The sequence below is a fragment of the Syngnathus floridae genome, chromosome 4 (assembly GCF_059516105.1).
Source record: "Syngnathus floridae isolate MCC-2025c chromosome 4, RoL_Sflo_1.0, whole genome shotgun sequence".
In the NCBI taxonomy this organism is placed as follows: domain Eukaryota; kingdom Metazoa; phylum Chordata; class Actinopteri; order Syngnathiformes; family Syngnathidae; genus Syngnathus; species Syngnathus floridae.
The window spans coordinates 8,900,627-8,918,039 of NC_142416.1; the positions used below are offsets into that span (position 1 = coordinate 8,900,627).

At 41.1% G+C, this 17,413-nt stretch overlaps 1 protein-coding gene across 3 annotated transcripts in view; it reads right to left on the bottom strand.

The window, feature by feature from the left end:
- Positions 1–17,413, bottom strand: part of LOC148398771 (uncharacterized) — an 81,493-nt gene that overhangs the window by 27,575 nt on the left and 36,505 nt on the right. The gene's annotated exons all lie outside the window — the stretch shown is intronic.

Sequence of the window (17,413 nt, forward strand, 5' to 3'; positions counted from 1 at the left end):
ATTGACAGTTACGAATTAATGCAGGCAGTGGAGTAGGCACAGGAATTGACCCTCAAGAGTGACCTTGAATGCTTTGAACATTCCCCCCCGCCCACCCTTGAATCCCTCTTTCTGGCTCGCTTTTTCCGCTTGCACTTGATCCCTGGGAATAAATGCTTTGATTTGTGCCATCCAGCTGCATAAGTAAACCAGATTACATTTTAGGAATGGAAATAGCAAAAAGCCCTTTTGTAAAAACTTCATACAATTCTATCTGACAGTGCCACACAACTGTTTATAGTGAACATATTGTATGTAAATACCTCTTAAGATTATTCAGGAGTGTATACAATATCACTTTTACTGTTCACACCAATGACCGAAGAGGTCTGGAAATAGGCAGTCAAGGAAATGGAGCAGGATGATGAAGACTTGTTCAAGAGTTTCAATGCCCTCAAAGCATTTTTTATACTTGAATAATAATAATAATACTGATGATGACGATGATGATGGTAATAATAATAGACAGCACGGTGAAGTACTTGTTAGAGCCTTCCGCCTCACAGTTCGGAGGGTGCAGGTCTGAATCCACCTCCGGCCCTCCCTGTGTGGAGTGTGTATGTTCTCCTCGTGTCTGTGTGAGTTTTCTCCGGATCCTCCGGTTTCCTCTCACATCCCAAAGGCACTCCAAATTGCCCATAGGTGTGCAAGCGAGTGCGGATGGTCATTCGTCCCTGTGTACCCTGCGATTGGCAAGCAACCAGTTCAGGGTGTCCGCCGCCTGCTGCCCGACAACGGCTGGGATAGGCTCCAGCACGCCCGCGACCCCCGTGGGGACAAGCAGTACAGAAAATGGATGGATGGATGGATGGATGGGTAATATAAATTTCGTAGCGCCTTTCAAAACATTGTTACAAGGTCGCTTAACAATAACAACAGTCAATAAACAACTATTGAGCAATTTATAGAAACAGCGAACTATATGAGAGCTCATCATAAACCTCATAAAAATTACAATAATTCATCCATCCATTCTCTTTATCGGTTATTCTCACTTGGGTTGCGGTGCGCTGCATCCTAGCCCAGCTGACATTGGGCAAAGTGACTCTTGAGAATACATTTAAAAGCACGTGGCATGACTAAAAAACACTTTCTGTCCCGCATCTTGTATCGGGCATGGAATTGGAGCCTATTCCAGTCACGCAAATGGCTGACATACTGTACAGTAGAGTTAACAGAATTGGTGATGTAAAATGTGTGACTACAATTTAGAGTTTCGAATTAACCTCTGACACAACACAGTTACAGCATGCTGACTCAACACAGAAAGGTTCTGGAGTCTCTGACACATTTTTGCTGTGAGGCAAGAGTGCTTATCACTGTGCGGACCCTAAATGAGGTTGTGTCAGGTCTATGTCATGATCAAAGCTAGGAAGCAAGAATAAGATTGTACACTGAGTGACCAATAGGTACACCTGCACAATTTAATGAGATCTAATACAAACAGGGTATCAAAAAGGCTACCTTGTAAAAAGACTGTAGGCCCTATTTTCGTTTCCGTTGCAAGTCTAGCACAAAGGCTGTGGATGGAGTTTTCTTTCTTTTGATATTTTGCTCGGCTTTGCATGAGTAGAATACGGTTTATCACACTTATCCCAAAGTTTCTATTTTTAGAAATACAAACTCCGCATGTACTGCGGCCATATTGCTTTCAGGCAAACGGTACAGACATCAATGAGTCAAAAGTTGTGAACCAACTCTCTATTTCATCATAAACATCAGATCTATTATGGTTACAACCAAACACTGCTGCTTTGGTGTCTGCTAGAGTGTCTTGCAACATGGGCAGAGGGTAACAGTGACCAAATGAAAGCAGTTTTCTTCATAACTTTCCAAAAACACCAGAAGTATTTAAGTATGTATTGCTTCTGATAAAGCAGAAAATTGTAGAACAGGGAACTGGTACGCCATTACTTTATTTTGAGGTACTTGCATAGCATCCGAAAATACGACATATGTGGTAATATGCATAAATTGTCTAAATTGTCTATTCCGTTCCGGGTCATGGGTGAGCTGAAGCCCATCCAAGATGATTTTGGGGTTGATATACTCTGGATTGTTTGCTAGTCAATAGCAGGCTACAAATAGACAGGCATCCATTGAAAGTCCCGTTCAAGAAGCGATTGTGCATTAACATTTGCGTTTAATCCTTCAAATGATGCAGTGGAACAGTAAGGCAAGGAGACAATGACATGAGGAGAGTATATTGCCTATTTGGTTCAGAAACACGTGGTAGTGTATTATTCAAAATTTCCAGAATGGGTTGACAACCTCGCAATAGATTATTTGTTGTGGATGTACTGTAATTTGCAGTTGCAATAAACTGCAGTGGATAAATAAAATAAAAATCTGTCAATCGATGCACAAAATTGGACAGGATTTCCAGAGATAATCCAAATGTACCTATATTCTGGCTAGTAAGTAAACAATTATGAAGAGATTGATATTGTTTGTTGCCACATCTTATGTTTTATAATTCCATATAAGCACTGAATCCAAACAAAGAGTCAAGCTTAAATCAGCTCCCTGCTTAGCATTTTGTGTAGAGTGGGCCTTTCTATGGAATAACAGGACCACTGGTTTCACATGAAAGTGAGTGTTTTCTTTGTTGCTGCAGCAAAATATAAAACAAATGCCTGTCACTTTGGCCCCATACTCTCCTCATGTGCCGCCATGATCAAATTAAACCTAGTAAATACAAACAACCATCTCCCCAGTCACCACCTCCATACTGTTAGATTGATGAGATTTTAATGAATATGTGAAAAACGAAGATTAAATATTAGTGAAAAGATACACTATAAATTTCAATAGTGAGAGGCTGATTGGGCAATAAAACATAATGATGAGTGTGCAGCAGGGCAAAGTGGCTCTCCAAAGACTAGCTCAGTGTCCCCCAAGGGACAGAATCGGGCGTCAATTAAATGACAGGTGGATGTATTAGAATTTCTATCACGAGCCTTGGTGGCATAGTGAGATGCAGCACAACAATGCTTTGAAAACCGCTGTGGTTTCCCCATCAAAAACGTCCTCTGGGTCTTTTGATCTGCTGGGTGGTATGTGTCCTTGGAGATACGTGTCTACTTTCTCAAAGCTCTTTGTTTCCTCCACCTCGTTTGCTGTTTTTCCCGTTTACTGTTACAGCATCAGCAGCATTCAAAATAATGTGCGCTTACGTGTGTGTCCGCAAACAATCAGCTCATGTAAACAGGTAATATGATCATTGAAAAGCCAGTTTTCACAGCACTGCAACTACCCGCTTGCTATGATTGTACTTGGTTATACTCGCCTATTTGTGGTGGTCAATGTTTCACTACAAAACAGGACAGAGTCAGTTATTGTAGGAAACTGCTCTAGCATGCAGAGTGTGATGCTTTGAATTTTGAAAATATTGAAAGGACCAGTTAGTCAGTTTTTTTCTGCTGTTAAGTTACATGTTTGTATCACGTGTTCCAAAGTTTGGGGTGTGGGTTGACACTTTACTGTCCACATTAAATTGGAATTGTGCTGAGACAAACCTTGAAAAAGAAACCTACAGATAAAAACAACAACCTAGGTTTCATATCTTTACATGGAATATTTTCTCACCAGGACCACTGCTGACATCGTCGACTAATTCTCTAAGATTAAAAGAGCTTTGATTTAGACCAATCCCCTATTTTCAGACAAATTGTCTGGACCATAAAAACAAAGATTTTCTGTCATAGCATTGCAGCTGAGCTGAAGCCTATCCCAGCTGACTTCAGGTGAGGCTCCTTGAGACACACTACTAGTCATACACTTAAGACCAATTTGGAGTCTTCAATGAACCTAACATGCATGTTTTTGGATGTAGGAGAAAGTGGGAGTCCTCTTATTGAACTCACGCAAGGACAGTGAGATCATGCAAACTAAACAAATAAACTCCAACCTCAAAATTGTAAGCCGGCTGTAGTAACCACTTTATCATGGAAATCATGCATCCTTAATATGAATTATTTTCAAAAACAAATGCAAAAATGCTTGTCGAATGATTGATTCCTCAATACGTTATCAATTAGAAGATAATTTGAAGATGTACATAACCCCCCCCCCCCCCCACCACCACCACCACCACCACCACCATACTTCTTTTGGGATAGTATTCTACTTCTGAACAAACTTAACAGTGAAACTACACATGCTCATTTATAAACGAGTGCCTGAGTCTAACAGAGAGCATCACAGAATACAAATGCAATCTCATTTTCGTAATGCATGCTGCACCTGCCTTATGGTAACTCAACTTCAATCTGTGAAATATTCTGCAAGTGTGACACTAGTTAGACAGAGTGAAATCATCAGCTTCCCTTGGGATCCCAGTGAAACTCAGAGAATGAAGAGAACAGGCAACTGATAGGTTGAGATCGAACATACTTGTGTATTTTCTGTATGTAGCAAAAACTTGAAACATCAACTCGAGCACAGGTGTCAAACTCTAGGCCCGGGGGCCAGACACGGCCCGCCACATAATTTTATGTGGCCCGCGAAGACAAACTGTGCATCAAATTTGTGTCATTACTAGAATTGCAAATTGTCTTCACTTTTAATATCTTTTTTTTTTTAAATATTTGACCAGTTTTTACTCGTCTGATTTGAAAAAGAGTTATTTCTCAGTTTGTTGTGTAGCTTTTACTGTATATAGTATGAGGTGCTCATACATTTATTTGGGTTGACAGTCATAATGGCCCTCCGAAAGAAGCTATGACTACAATGCGGCCCGTGAAAAAAATGAGTTTGACACCCCTGAACTAGAGGGATTGTAGAGAGTGGGCCACACATGCACAGAACACGATTAAAAAGATAATGAGCAAATATTTACGTAATAAGTAATGTTTTCTGTGAATGTTATTTTATGTAATAGAGTTCTCCTGGGAGGCGGCATGGTGAAGCACTGGTGAGCACGTCCACAGTGCAGAGGGTGCGGGTTCGATTCGGTGTGTATGTTCTCCCTGTGCCTGCATGGGATTTCTCCGGGTCCTCTGGTTTCCTCCCACATCCCAAAAACATCCTTGGTAGGCTGAGTGGGCACTCCAAATTGCCCATAGATGCAAGTGCGGATGGTTGATCATCTCTGTGTGCCCTGTGATCGGCTGGCAACCAGTTCAGGATGTCCCTTGCCTACTGCCTGATGATGGCTGGGAAAGGCACCAGCATGCCTGCGACCCCCGTAGGGACAAGCCTTACAGATAATGGATGGATTTTATTTACTGGATTCAAAGGGACAATGTAAAGGAAATCAGGGAGGTACACAAAATTCTGTCACGCTCCACCACATCAATCGTCATCACAGAGAGAGTATTTTCAACTACACCCCCAGAATAATGTTGACACACTTGAATACAGCTCTTGCCAAACATACTAATTTCCAGAGAGTCCAATTGACTATGTATATTTTCTCTGTGTGTGATACTTACAAAGAAAGACAATTTCTAAGGCTGGAATTTGGGGATAGCACACGAGAGGGCAAGAAATAGAGACATAGTATACTCATAGCTCCAAACAAGCATGTCTTGCACTGACATGTATATTGCATACAAAGCAGAGGCATGGGGTTTGCCAGCCCCATTGCAGCACTCATTTCCAATGCACATGCTGTAGCTCAATCAGAAAGACCCTTGTGGATAAAAAGAGATCACTTGCCTGGCTCTCTGAATTTTAGCTAATACCACATTTGCAAGTCTTCAAGTGCAAAGGGGGGTTTGGTGAAGGGGTGAGGGGCAAAGAGATGAAGGCGATAGAAAGGCATGAAGAAACACAAGAATGTCAGAAGGGGGTAGATAAAGATAGAAACAGAAAGTAAATGGATGAAGAGAAGAACATTAAAATTGGGCTCTGCTTGGGAGCGTGCAAAAAGGGATTATTTATTGCAATAAATAAAACGGTGAATGGCGCAAGTGATGGAAGTGATGCCTGGATGGGGATTATGCTCTTTTCATCATAAAGCCCCATCTGGTATACTTGCAAGACCACGTCTGTCCAGGCCTCTCGCCCTTTAAAGTGCCGGATTGGGTTACACATCAATCCAATCCCTGTGCAGCTGTGTCGAGAAAATAAAGCACACCAATCTTGCAATTGCATGGATAAGCGTGCTCTGGCGTGTGCACACAAATATAACGACTGATGCCCATTAATTACAAAAGTGTGTGTTTTTGTGCATGCAAATAGATGGAGAAAACAGGGTGAGATATAGTAGGGCTATAGAATAGTTTTACGTAGACCCGACACACATATGTGGCCCCTCCCCCCCTGCACAAAGACTCACAGAAACAATGGTCAAACGCAAAGCGTTTTGAAGTATATTTGATTGCAAGATGAAAGAGTTACTCATAATTAAAACCAATGGGCAGTCATGTGAGATAAATGAATAGCAGTCTTCCTAATCTTTTAACTAAATCACTGGTCTGACAGATGTTCAACTTTACCAATTAGTGAGTGTGCCTGTGTGTGAGTGTGTGCCTGTGTGTGTGAGAGAGAGAGCGAGAGAGAGCGCTTTAAGTTGATCTTGAACATTTCATGATTGACTAAAGTACAACTGATCTTTAGAGGGTCTGCACATGAACCACAAAGTGACATGATGGAAAATGTGATGAGTTCTACCAAACTTCGCAGCAGTGCTGTAACTGCTGTGTGGCTTTCGTCTACTTTCAGCTACCAAATTGTCAGGTGCACCGTGGGCGTGTCAAAGAAAAGACACTCCATGTGTCAAAACGCCCAGCATGGCACAGAGCCGCTGGCTTTCCCAATTCCCAAACACACAGAACGACGCTTGTACCAGTACAAAAATTTAGATATGGCAGCTTTTACGCTGTCTGTGAATACAGAGCCCCATGCAGATTTACACTAGTATTATTACACGTTTAGTCAAAATTCAGACGGTTCATGTACCGCTAACTTTCCCAGATGGTAAATGTCCCTTACAGAAATAACTGAGTGCATAAGAAGTAAACCATCTGTCCATCCGTCCGTCCGTCCATCCATCCGTCCGACCGTCCGTCCGTCCATCCATCCATCCATCCATCCATCCATCCATCCATCCATCCATCCATCCATCCATCCATCCATCTTTCAAACCGCTTATCCTCACAAGGGTCGCAGTGGTGCTGGGGTCTGTCAGGTGTCTTAGGGTGTATTCAGACCTGACTGTTTGGTCCGCTTTAAACGGACCAGGGTTCGATTGTAACGCTGGTCTGGACGTTTTGTGCAGATGTGGATACACGCAAACGCATCTTGGTGCGGATTAAAGAAACGGACCGAGACGCACTCTTTCAAGTGGTCTCGGTTCGCTTCCAAACGCACACTGCTGCAGTTTCTTTTAGGTGTGAATACAAACACTGTAGATCCAAACCAACAGCACAAATATGCAGAGCAGGAACGCAACGTGTAGGACTCGCATGTTTTCCTCCATTTTCGGGTCTGTGTGCCTCCCTGGTCATTGCTGTCCAAGGGGAGCACAGATCGTCACAAGCGTGGATGTGTATACTTCACTTGCAAAATGTACAGTCTGAATAGGAACCGCACTAAACGAAAAAATGGTCCGGACCAAACAAGCGGACTAAAGGAGTTTTCTGGTCTGGTACCTTAGAGAGGTAGGTCGCTACACCCTGAACAGGTTGCCAGCCAATTGCAGGGCACACATACACAAACAAGCATTTCCACTCCCACTCATACCTACAGACAATTTGGAGTGGTGAATCAGCCTACCATGTATTTTTTTGGAATGTGGTAGGAAACCAGTGCCCCTGGAGAAAACCCATGCAGGCACAGGGAGAACATACAAACCACTCACGAAGTCGGGAGCCGGAATTGCTCCCTGCACCTCTGAACTGTGAGGTGGCCCTACTAACCAAGGCCCCATCGTGTTGCCACAGAGGTAAACTAAATATCAATTTTAGATGGAAATAAAATTGCTCTTGTTAAAGTCTCTCTCCATCACTTTCTAACATATTTAAATTCTTTACGACACAAGAGATTTCCTCTACTGCAGATGTATAATTATTACCTTTCATTGAGCAAACTGCCTTTCAGCCACAAATGATATTTGATGTCTCACATTAACTTCAAGGACACAATTCACTTTGGAGCTATGTTAGACCTTTAATTCTCCTGTCTAAATGAGCTAGGGAGGATGCCTCTTCATCTTTGGACCGTGTCATTCTCACTCTAGGCCTCATCATGGGAAGAAAGACCTAGACTCATTATCGCATGATCTGCCCATAGTTGTTCCAAGACCAGCAGGATAAGAACACAGAGGAGAATAATTACAATTTCATAAAGAACTCAATCATACTGGCATGACAACAGCTTTTGAATAATTTCAAAACTAAATCATATCACGGAATTTAATTTGATTAGTTTGGCATCAAACATCTAAAAGGAAGAAAAGGGGTGTTGCTTATCTTTTTGTGCCTTTAAGTTACGAACAAAGACATAAAGAAAGAAAGACAAGGCTGGGATGGAGGGGAAATGTTATGACTCTATTGAAAATTGTGCCGTTAACAAATCGGCGGGTCTCAGCTGTTTCTCAAGTCTTCAGCCTCTGGCTGCATTTGTCTGCCAGTTTGTCTCTCTTTTTATCATGATGCTTCTGTCAATGCAGGACCTTCACTTGTATCCGCGCAGCTCAAATGACAACGCTTCTGGCAAAAGGGAGGTAGTTGATGTGAGAAATGTGAATAAAAGCCGCCCAAATCATTGCTTCCCCCCTCCCCCGTCAGTCAGTCTGGACAGCCCTGAGGAGATTAAACCTGTTTGTAATCCAGCTCTTTTATTTCATGTCTGTGTTTACAACCTGACCACACTGCTGCTGTGTACTTTCTCGCAGCTCTGTCTGGGCTCTGTGTCTTTCTTTATTAAATCAGACGCAAGTTGGGGATAAAATAGAATACATTCATTGTCCTTGGCTGACAGTCTCTCAAACAACAGTGCTAGTTCTTTACACTTCTCTGACAAGTGACAGGTAATTAATTGTGCCAACCCCAACCCCTATCATCACATTATATTTTTCCTGCCAGGGTTTGAATGGATACTCAAGTTGGTGGTTTTGATGACAGTTGTTAAGATGGTTTCTTCTCAGTGGTTCTTTCTTCTGAGAGGAATGACTTTGAAAATAGCATATCCTCTGGAGAGACTCTTAGAGCCTTGTTTCTCATTGTCCATGTTTGGGATCTCTTTAAATCGACTCATTTGGATAAGGGGACACCTATACATTACTATCTCTGGAGATTTGAACAATTTAAGAAAAGGAGTTTATTATCCTAAATGGCGAACATGCAAATCCATGCAGATATGCTAATAACACATGCCATTGTGCTACTCTAATGAGCATCATGGTGAGTGGTCATTATACCGATAGCCTGCTTGAAGTGAGTCATTTCGAACACTTTAAAATCTAAATAAAATGATCACTTCTGACCACAAATTTACAATTGTCAATGAATAAGAGTGCAGTTATACTGGGCCAATTGACATCATCAGTATTTCAATGAGCTGTGAGTGTTTGTGCATATAGCGAATGTTACTATTTCATCAGGGCTCCTCAACAATGTACAAACCTTTGCTAACCTTCGCTCATTCGTAAGATACAGGATGATCTCATCAGTTGAGATATTTGTTACTTCAAAATACATCAATGCACTTTTCTGACTTGGGGGATGTTTTTGAATTGACCTGGTTATCTACTGTTTCTTGTCCAAGGTTATGTTATTATAAGAACTGGTGGTTGTGCAATGATTATACTTTAGCTCCAGGATGTGCCCCATGCATGTTCTAATTTTTTGGGGGGGAAAGTTATCAACCAATAGTGGTCACCGTGACACTTCACCATGTGGTGATAATTACATTTTTTTTTGCTCTTAATGTTGTTACGACTTAAGATTTAGGCAAGTGATTCTCATATTTCATATAGCATAATAATACAACAGTCAACATAGAAGGATGAGTACCTTTTAGGGAACCTGTCCTAAATCCATCTCACCAATACAAAGCAATGAAATAGGATCTTAGAGCGCAAAGCAGGACTAGCATTGCATGCTTAGTTGTGTATAAGATGCCGATCTGGTCCAAGATTGCCAAGTCAAAGAAAGAAATTGCAGTAAGCTGCCATGTGTACACAGTCAGCTGTTTTACTGCATTTCCTATTACGTTTCAATAATATGGGATTTAAAATGACAAATCTTTCTTGTTATTCCAAAAATTAGACTTAACGTGTGTTGTTTCAAATCCCATCTGCTGCGTTTATCTTTGCATCCTGCTGAATATGAATAGCAATACAGCATCAGAAGTTAGGAAATTGACAAGGACACATTTTGTAAGAAACCAAAGCAAAATAAGCACTGAATGTTAGTATTCTGTGAAGTTTGTAGCGCAATCTCTGCTGTCAAATGGTATCCCACAGAGAGCCAGAACCAGCTAAAAACTTCTTGAAAATAATAAATGTAGTAGGTTTTGTTAATAAATGAATAACATTTTAACGGGGTGTTATTCGTAAATATGTTCAGTTTGATAGAACGCAATAACAGGCTTAAGAGGACGATGACCGTAACGGCTACCTGCAGTGCACTGGGAAAAAAAGGAATGCGCCCCCACCAAGCCCTCCATCTTTCACATAGCTAAGGCTTCTCCTTTGGTCAGCTTGGGAAAATGAATAGAAAATCCTCCCCGCAGTTTGTGATAAAAGGCCTGACTCAAAATAACACCAGGAGAGTTTTTAGCTCACTTTGCACTTTTGGAATAGTCGCCTTTCATACTTCTGGTCTACATCCCGCAATGGAATGAATACCAAATGACATGTTAGACTTGGATTTGACATAATATTCGTGACACTTCTACCTCATTAATAAGATTGCATTTCGCTTTTTATCAGGCTTCTCATTGCCGGTGCAGATTTGCAAAAACCACCTGCAGGAGTGTTTTACCATTTTAGCGAAGTGCCGCAAAGACGGTGGCTCGCTTGAACTAAATATGCAAACCCCATGGAAGTCATATTAATGCAAGTATTTTCATTACTTTACCACAATAACCATGTTACATATTGAATTAAAATTATGTACTAATAAATAACTCAACAAATACGGCTTTATCGGGATAATAATGGAGACCCCCTACCTGGCAGCCCCTGGATCCGCAACCCCTGCTGATTCCGTTTTGTCGAAGCATGACATTCCATTGACAACATCCCATAGATTGCTAGTTTTCCGTTGGTGGTCTTGGATTTCGCCTGTCCTTTCTTGGAATTGTGCAACCGGAATAGGTGCGTCCTAGGCTGTTCATGCTGCGGTGGTAGTTTCGCGATCTGATTGGACAACGTTAAGCGAGACTTCATCAGCAGAACATCCGTGTCGTCATGACAACTTGCCAATATCCCAACAGGGGTGTGTTTGTGGGAGGCTGGACGGGGGAGCCACGGTTGCTTACGCGCCTCCAACTTGATTACGAATCGTATTGTATCACTGTTACCTCACAGTTTGCTTCCCCCTTCTCGGTCATAGCAGGGTACGCTAATCTTTTCAGTATGTTTTTGCAGGGAATATAGTATGTACTACGATCCAAGTGTACGACCAGCTGTCCCATCGCAGTTTAATAGCTCAGTGTTTCACACCGCAGGATGCCAGATCATCTTAAAACTATTCAGGATGGTGACAGAAGCCCCAACAGGAATGGTTAAAAAAAAAAAAAAAAGACAAAATGCTTTGTCCGATACACAAAAACATTAAGGACGTTTTGACCATGAAAAACATCTCACTTCCTTTCCCCAAAAGGCCTTTTTCATGATTCCCTCATAACCTCGTATCCTGCACAGGTTGATGTAGAAAAATATTTTTAGCAATACAATGGAAGTAGAACAACAATAAAACCAGTCTGTTTTTCTATTGTCTAAGTAGACATACAGTTTACAATATTGAAAAATTAATTTGACACACTGGAACAGAAGAAAAAAATTGGAAGGCTGGTAAAAGGCATTGTCATGTTGTCAGCCATGCTAACTGTGGTACAAACAAATTCATGTCTGTTGCCTGAGACACCTGCTGTGTTGCTAGCCTTCTTGCGCACGAGTAGCGAAGCGCATTCAGCCAGTTCCCAGACTCTTTCCCAATTACCTCCTACCGAGCAGTAGACGGTGACCTTGGCCGCTGCTGGAGCTCTTCTCACAGGCTCGAAGAGAATGGCCGGCTGAGACATAAGGCTCTAGCCTCCGCACTCCTTTGATTACTAATCCCTTAAACATTGTGCACCACTCGGCTCCCTACCTGGCCTTCAAGCCGGGAGGCGGCTTGGTGGTGGCCATTGAAAGCAGGTGATGAATGGAGTGTAGCTGTTGGAAGCCAGACTCCCTGGGTAGCAGATGAGCTCTGTGGGGCCTCAAAGCTGTTTACAACAGTCCAGTGTGGTTATCATCAGTTTAGGTGGATTTTAGAAGTACGTCATGCCAAGTCAGGTCATTTGCAAGCATAATTGGCAAAAAAATTGTATGGGAGTGCCATAATACAAAAAAATGTATCACACAATGTCAGCAAAGCCTATGAGGACATGTAAATTAAAAATATATCTGAAAAATTTACATCATTAGACAATGACAAGGCAAAATATGCTATGTATAAACGCAATCATGGAAAACAGATGGCGCAGTACAACAATGGGATTGAGGAGCTATTCTATCCGTGTAGATCTTTGCCTCTGTGACAGAATTATGAATCATTTCCATATATATTTATGTGATGGTTGTAGTACAAAAATGTGTGGAAAAAAACAGGATGAAAGATGTCATTCAATCCGAATGAAAATAAAGGAACACAAACCTTTGCTAACGTCAGCAGCATGCTTAGAAGAGGCAGCTGGATGCCAAGCTCTTAAGGAGACCGCAGCCTGATTTCAATGCGTCTTGTCAGGGGAGCTTGATGTGATTATTGCCCCCTGCTAGAGCAGGGCTAGTGAAGTTGTCTGGCGCTGCCAAGGACGCTCCAACAGCACTGCGGGATGCCCCTTTCACTGTCCCATCTCTAGGAACATCCCTCTAGAAGCAACAGGGGGTGGGACGCATCCACCGTCTTTACCGAGGAAGTTTGTACGTGTACAAATGCGCTTGTGTCAGTTTTGCAGTCCCTCAGCGTCCATTCTGCTGATGCTACAGAAAGAAATGGAAAGGGCGTTGCCAGGACAAAATGAAGCTGAGGCCAACCTCACCGCCCTAAAATTTTGTTGATGACCAGGCCCATTCTTTTTTTCCTCCATTGCTAAACTGTATATCACAGCAAAAGAGGCAGTTTTAAGGAGCAGTAGTCCCACGTGTGCAAATGTTTGTCTTTGCCTGTAAGTGAATAGAAAGCATCGTTTGATCTGCTTAAGAAATTTCCCCTTCCCCCATTCCTCCAGTGAGGAGTCCTTTGCTCAAGGCTCATATTGACAGGCTCGCTGCTTACTATTGATTGTACAATATGAGAATAACAATGCCTTTTTTATTTGGATTGCGATGTTTCGATTCGTCTTTTTTCTTTAGGCTTATCTTATACTTATCTTCTTAAGTGAACAATTTTACAATGACAAAACAAAAGAAAGGAAAGTCTTAAAAGAGTTACATTTCAATGGATATTTATGCATGCAGAATGCAATTATTTCATACACGGAAAATCGTACAACACCGATGGGCCTATAGAATGTGCTGCAAAATCAAATACATATCAAATCTGATGAGAACTACATATCTACTTTGACCACCCAGGAACAAGATCAGGAGAGCAGAGAGCAGTGCCTTTTGGGATATGAGGGCAGATTTCCCCAAATCTTACCACACAACCGCTCAAACGACCCCTACTCCCTACTTTGGGCGCGATTCCCCAGAAGGCAAACTGGGTAAAATAAGACTTCAAAGCATCTCCAAAATAGTCCTGACACAAACTCATTTCCTCATGTTACATGTAGCAGTCTGGCAAGCTTGGCAGACTGCTCTAAATGCAACCAGTTTCAATCTCTTTCTCTGTGCTACCTTGCTGCATATGGTGGTGAGGTGATGCCTTCTTGAGAGAGCCCTTAATTTACATTCTGACAAAGATTTAAAAACCAAAAAAAAAAAGAAAAAAAACAGAAGGGGAGAGTATTTACGCAGACTTGTGTGGGACATACTGTGCTTAAATGAGATTAGGAAAAGAGATCTGATTTAAGTGGGTGCGATTAGGAGCAAGGAACCATAAAGGACCACAAACTGTGGCATGAAGATGAGGCAGAGACTTGGTTAGTCTGTTCATTCAATGAATAAGAGCGTTGCTTTGGTATGTTGATGAAAAATGGAGACTGAAAGGAGTTGTTTGCTTCAACATAACATTGATTACGAGGCCTGATAAATAAAATATAAACCAAAACCAAATGCTTCCCCTCGACATGCAGATGTACAAGAAGGTTTAGTTTTTTTTACAGTATTTGGCAATGTTTTATACTTCCCAACAAAATACCAGCAGGGTTTTTTTTTAATTAATGCTTCGGGAGGTGGTTTCACTTCATTTGTCCACAGCCAGGCTTTTTGCAAGAATTCATTGTAAGAGATTATGTCTTTGCTGTAAACAGCACAAAAGGTCAAAGTCTAACAGCAAAATAGATTAGGATGTTTTTACAGCTTCATTTGAAAAGAAAAAAAAAACAGGCTCTCATTAATATATTTTGCGTGCACAAAACAGGGTCTGGAAGTTAAAGGCAGGGTAAAGCGAGCCAACGTTGGCACTTATGTGATAGGACTAGTGTTCCTTTATTAATAATGATTTCATCACAAAACCTTGCTGATGTAACAAATGTGTGTGACTTTTTCTTAAATAAACACTTTTTACACTGCCTTAATTTCTGCATTTTATAATTTGCATTGTCTTTTATTGCTTCCACGCATTCACTGCAATGTACTCGTCGTTGCTTTTTGGTGCAATTAATGAATTTTCCGACCGTGAGTGGTCATCGAAAGCACACCAAGTCTATTGCAAAACGCAAGCAAAAAGAAAAGAAGAATAGAATAGAAATAGAAGAAAAGAAATCTAAAGGTGGAAATTTACAAACACAAAAGTGTCAGCCGGCTCGTGGCTCAGCCAGGAGGCTCGACCCGGGCCGCGTCACAACAGTCGGCTAGCTGGAAAGATTGGCAGCACCGAACTTCTAGTGAGGAGGCAAACTCTTCATCTGAGAGTGGCCGTTTAAAACCGCTTCCTTTTGGTTCAGTGGCAGAGGCGGTACCCCATACGTGGACTTCTGGGGAAATGTAAGTCAAATGAACCCTTACCAATTACAATTGGATATATAACGACGTATGAACAATCCAGCTTACATAAAGCCTCTCAGAACGCGTTGTGTTTGCGTATTTTGGTGACTGGTGAAAGGAAATAGACGTGACAGGGCACTTGAGGTGCAGAGAGGTTGCTCATTTCTCTTATATCAACCACAGAAAGGCTTGTTAGAAATAAGTAGAGATGTCCATGTAAATTTTGTTGCCAATTGATAGCTGTTTTTGCACATTTTAAAAGATAGTTTGTACAATGATTTTCAATGGGGTAATTGTGATTGCTTCCTTATGTGACATCATCAACCAAAACATGGAGGGGAGGGGTGTGTTGCCCTATTCCTCACAAAAAGTGGGTGTTTCTAAAGGCATTCATTATTTCATTATTTATCCAAAATGAATTGAGGAAATAGAAAATGCTAACTTTTTTCATTTCCCTAATAAAAAACATATAAAAATAAATAAATAAATTGGGCTAATTAGTGAAAAAGAACCATCCTGGCTTTACCCTCTCTTGAAGCAACGTTTAATTCCAATGATGGGATTTATTTTATTTCTTTTGAGTTTTGTTTTTTGTTTATAGTAATAGCTCTATGCATTATGATGATTCATATGGGGATGTGATGGCATTCAGACAAATGATTTCTCAAAATTACAAAAAAAAAATCAGCAATGTTTGTTTTAGCTCATATTTTATTTGTGCATTGCTTTTTGTACTGCGTTATCTAGAACTATGCAACAAGTGAACCCCATTCGAAAGTCAAGCAAAAATTGAAAATTAGAACCTTCCAACAATGAGCCCAAACTGTTGCCATGATAATACTTTTATTTAGCATTGCTTTCATTCCCTCCTTTGGTTTATAATTCAGTTATGGGAGTATGGACATGGCACAGAAGTACTTGCTGTCCTGGTAGAAAGCACAGTACCAGGATTTTTTTTCTCCCCTGGGCTAAAAGGGGGCTTGATCGATCAAGAGAGGGGCTAAGAAAATAATTTACGCGTATAGTTAATGCAATTTTGGAGGGCCTTAACCGTGGCTCCACAGATTTCTGATGAGGCGATAGCATCCTCTAGCCCCGGAGTAGTGCAATCCCTGCCTGGTATACGTTATAAAATTATTGATATGAAAATATGACCGATAAAAGAATATTATTCTCATACATTTAATCGGGTTCCACATTCTATTACCTTTTCAAACTTTAAAGCTCTTGTTTATTTATCTGAAAGCGGATGCCAGTTTCAAATGACCATGGGACAATATTAAAACTTAGCTTTGTTCACTTTATTGCAAAGGCATTTCACACAGTTGGTTCATTTCAGGCTTGTTCTTGTCGTATATATCTAAAATAATTTGTCATGGTCAAAACTAATACACGCCATGAAAACCATAATTTAGGACGTATCCCTTCGAACATGTGGACCAAAACCTGCACTGAATTACTGGAATTGAATGAAGTCCAAACATTTAATTTGACTCAATTCTCATTGGGAAGTTTATGAGCTGGCCACAGAACAGAGGTTTCATTTTGATGCAGTCAACAGTCTCTAAACTCCTTCCCACCTAAGACGTAAACAGTTTATCATCAGCAATGTTTTGCACATTTAACACAGGTCTGTTGGCGTAGCGTGTCAAACATGGATAAATGCACTATTTAGCCAACAGTTTTCTAGTTGTTGCTATGGGGTCGCTGTGCAGCTACAGCAAAAGGACAGTGATTGGTTAATGCTGGTTATTCGGTCAGGGTGGGGGTTCTGCATAGCATACATGTTCCCCCACTCCGGCACTGAGGTTGTGCTTCTTACAGAATTCTAATGAGAAGCTATTTCCTTTCAAAACATTCACCACCAATATAAACCTATATATATTTATATATATTTTACATTTACATTGTCATCTGCATAATCTATTTCATTCACACAGGGAAATGGAGAGAGATTTATAATCAAGATTAGGTGATATTCATATTGGGTAAATCCAGGATGTAATGTCTTGTATAATGAAAATGGGGATCAACCAGATGACATTCGTGAGATTGTAATTGATACAAGCGCTCAATCTACCTAGTAAATACATTCACATTAACACCACTGCCCATCCCCACCTC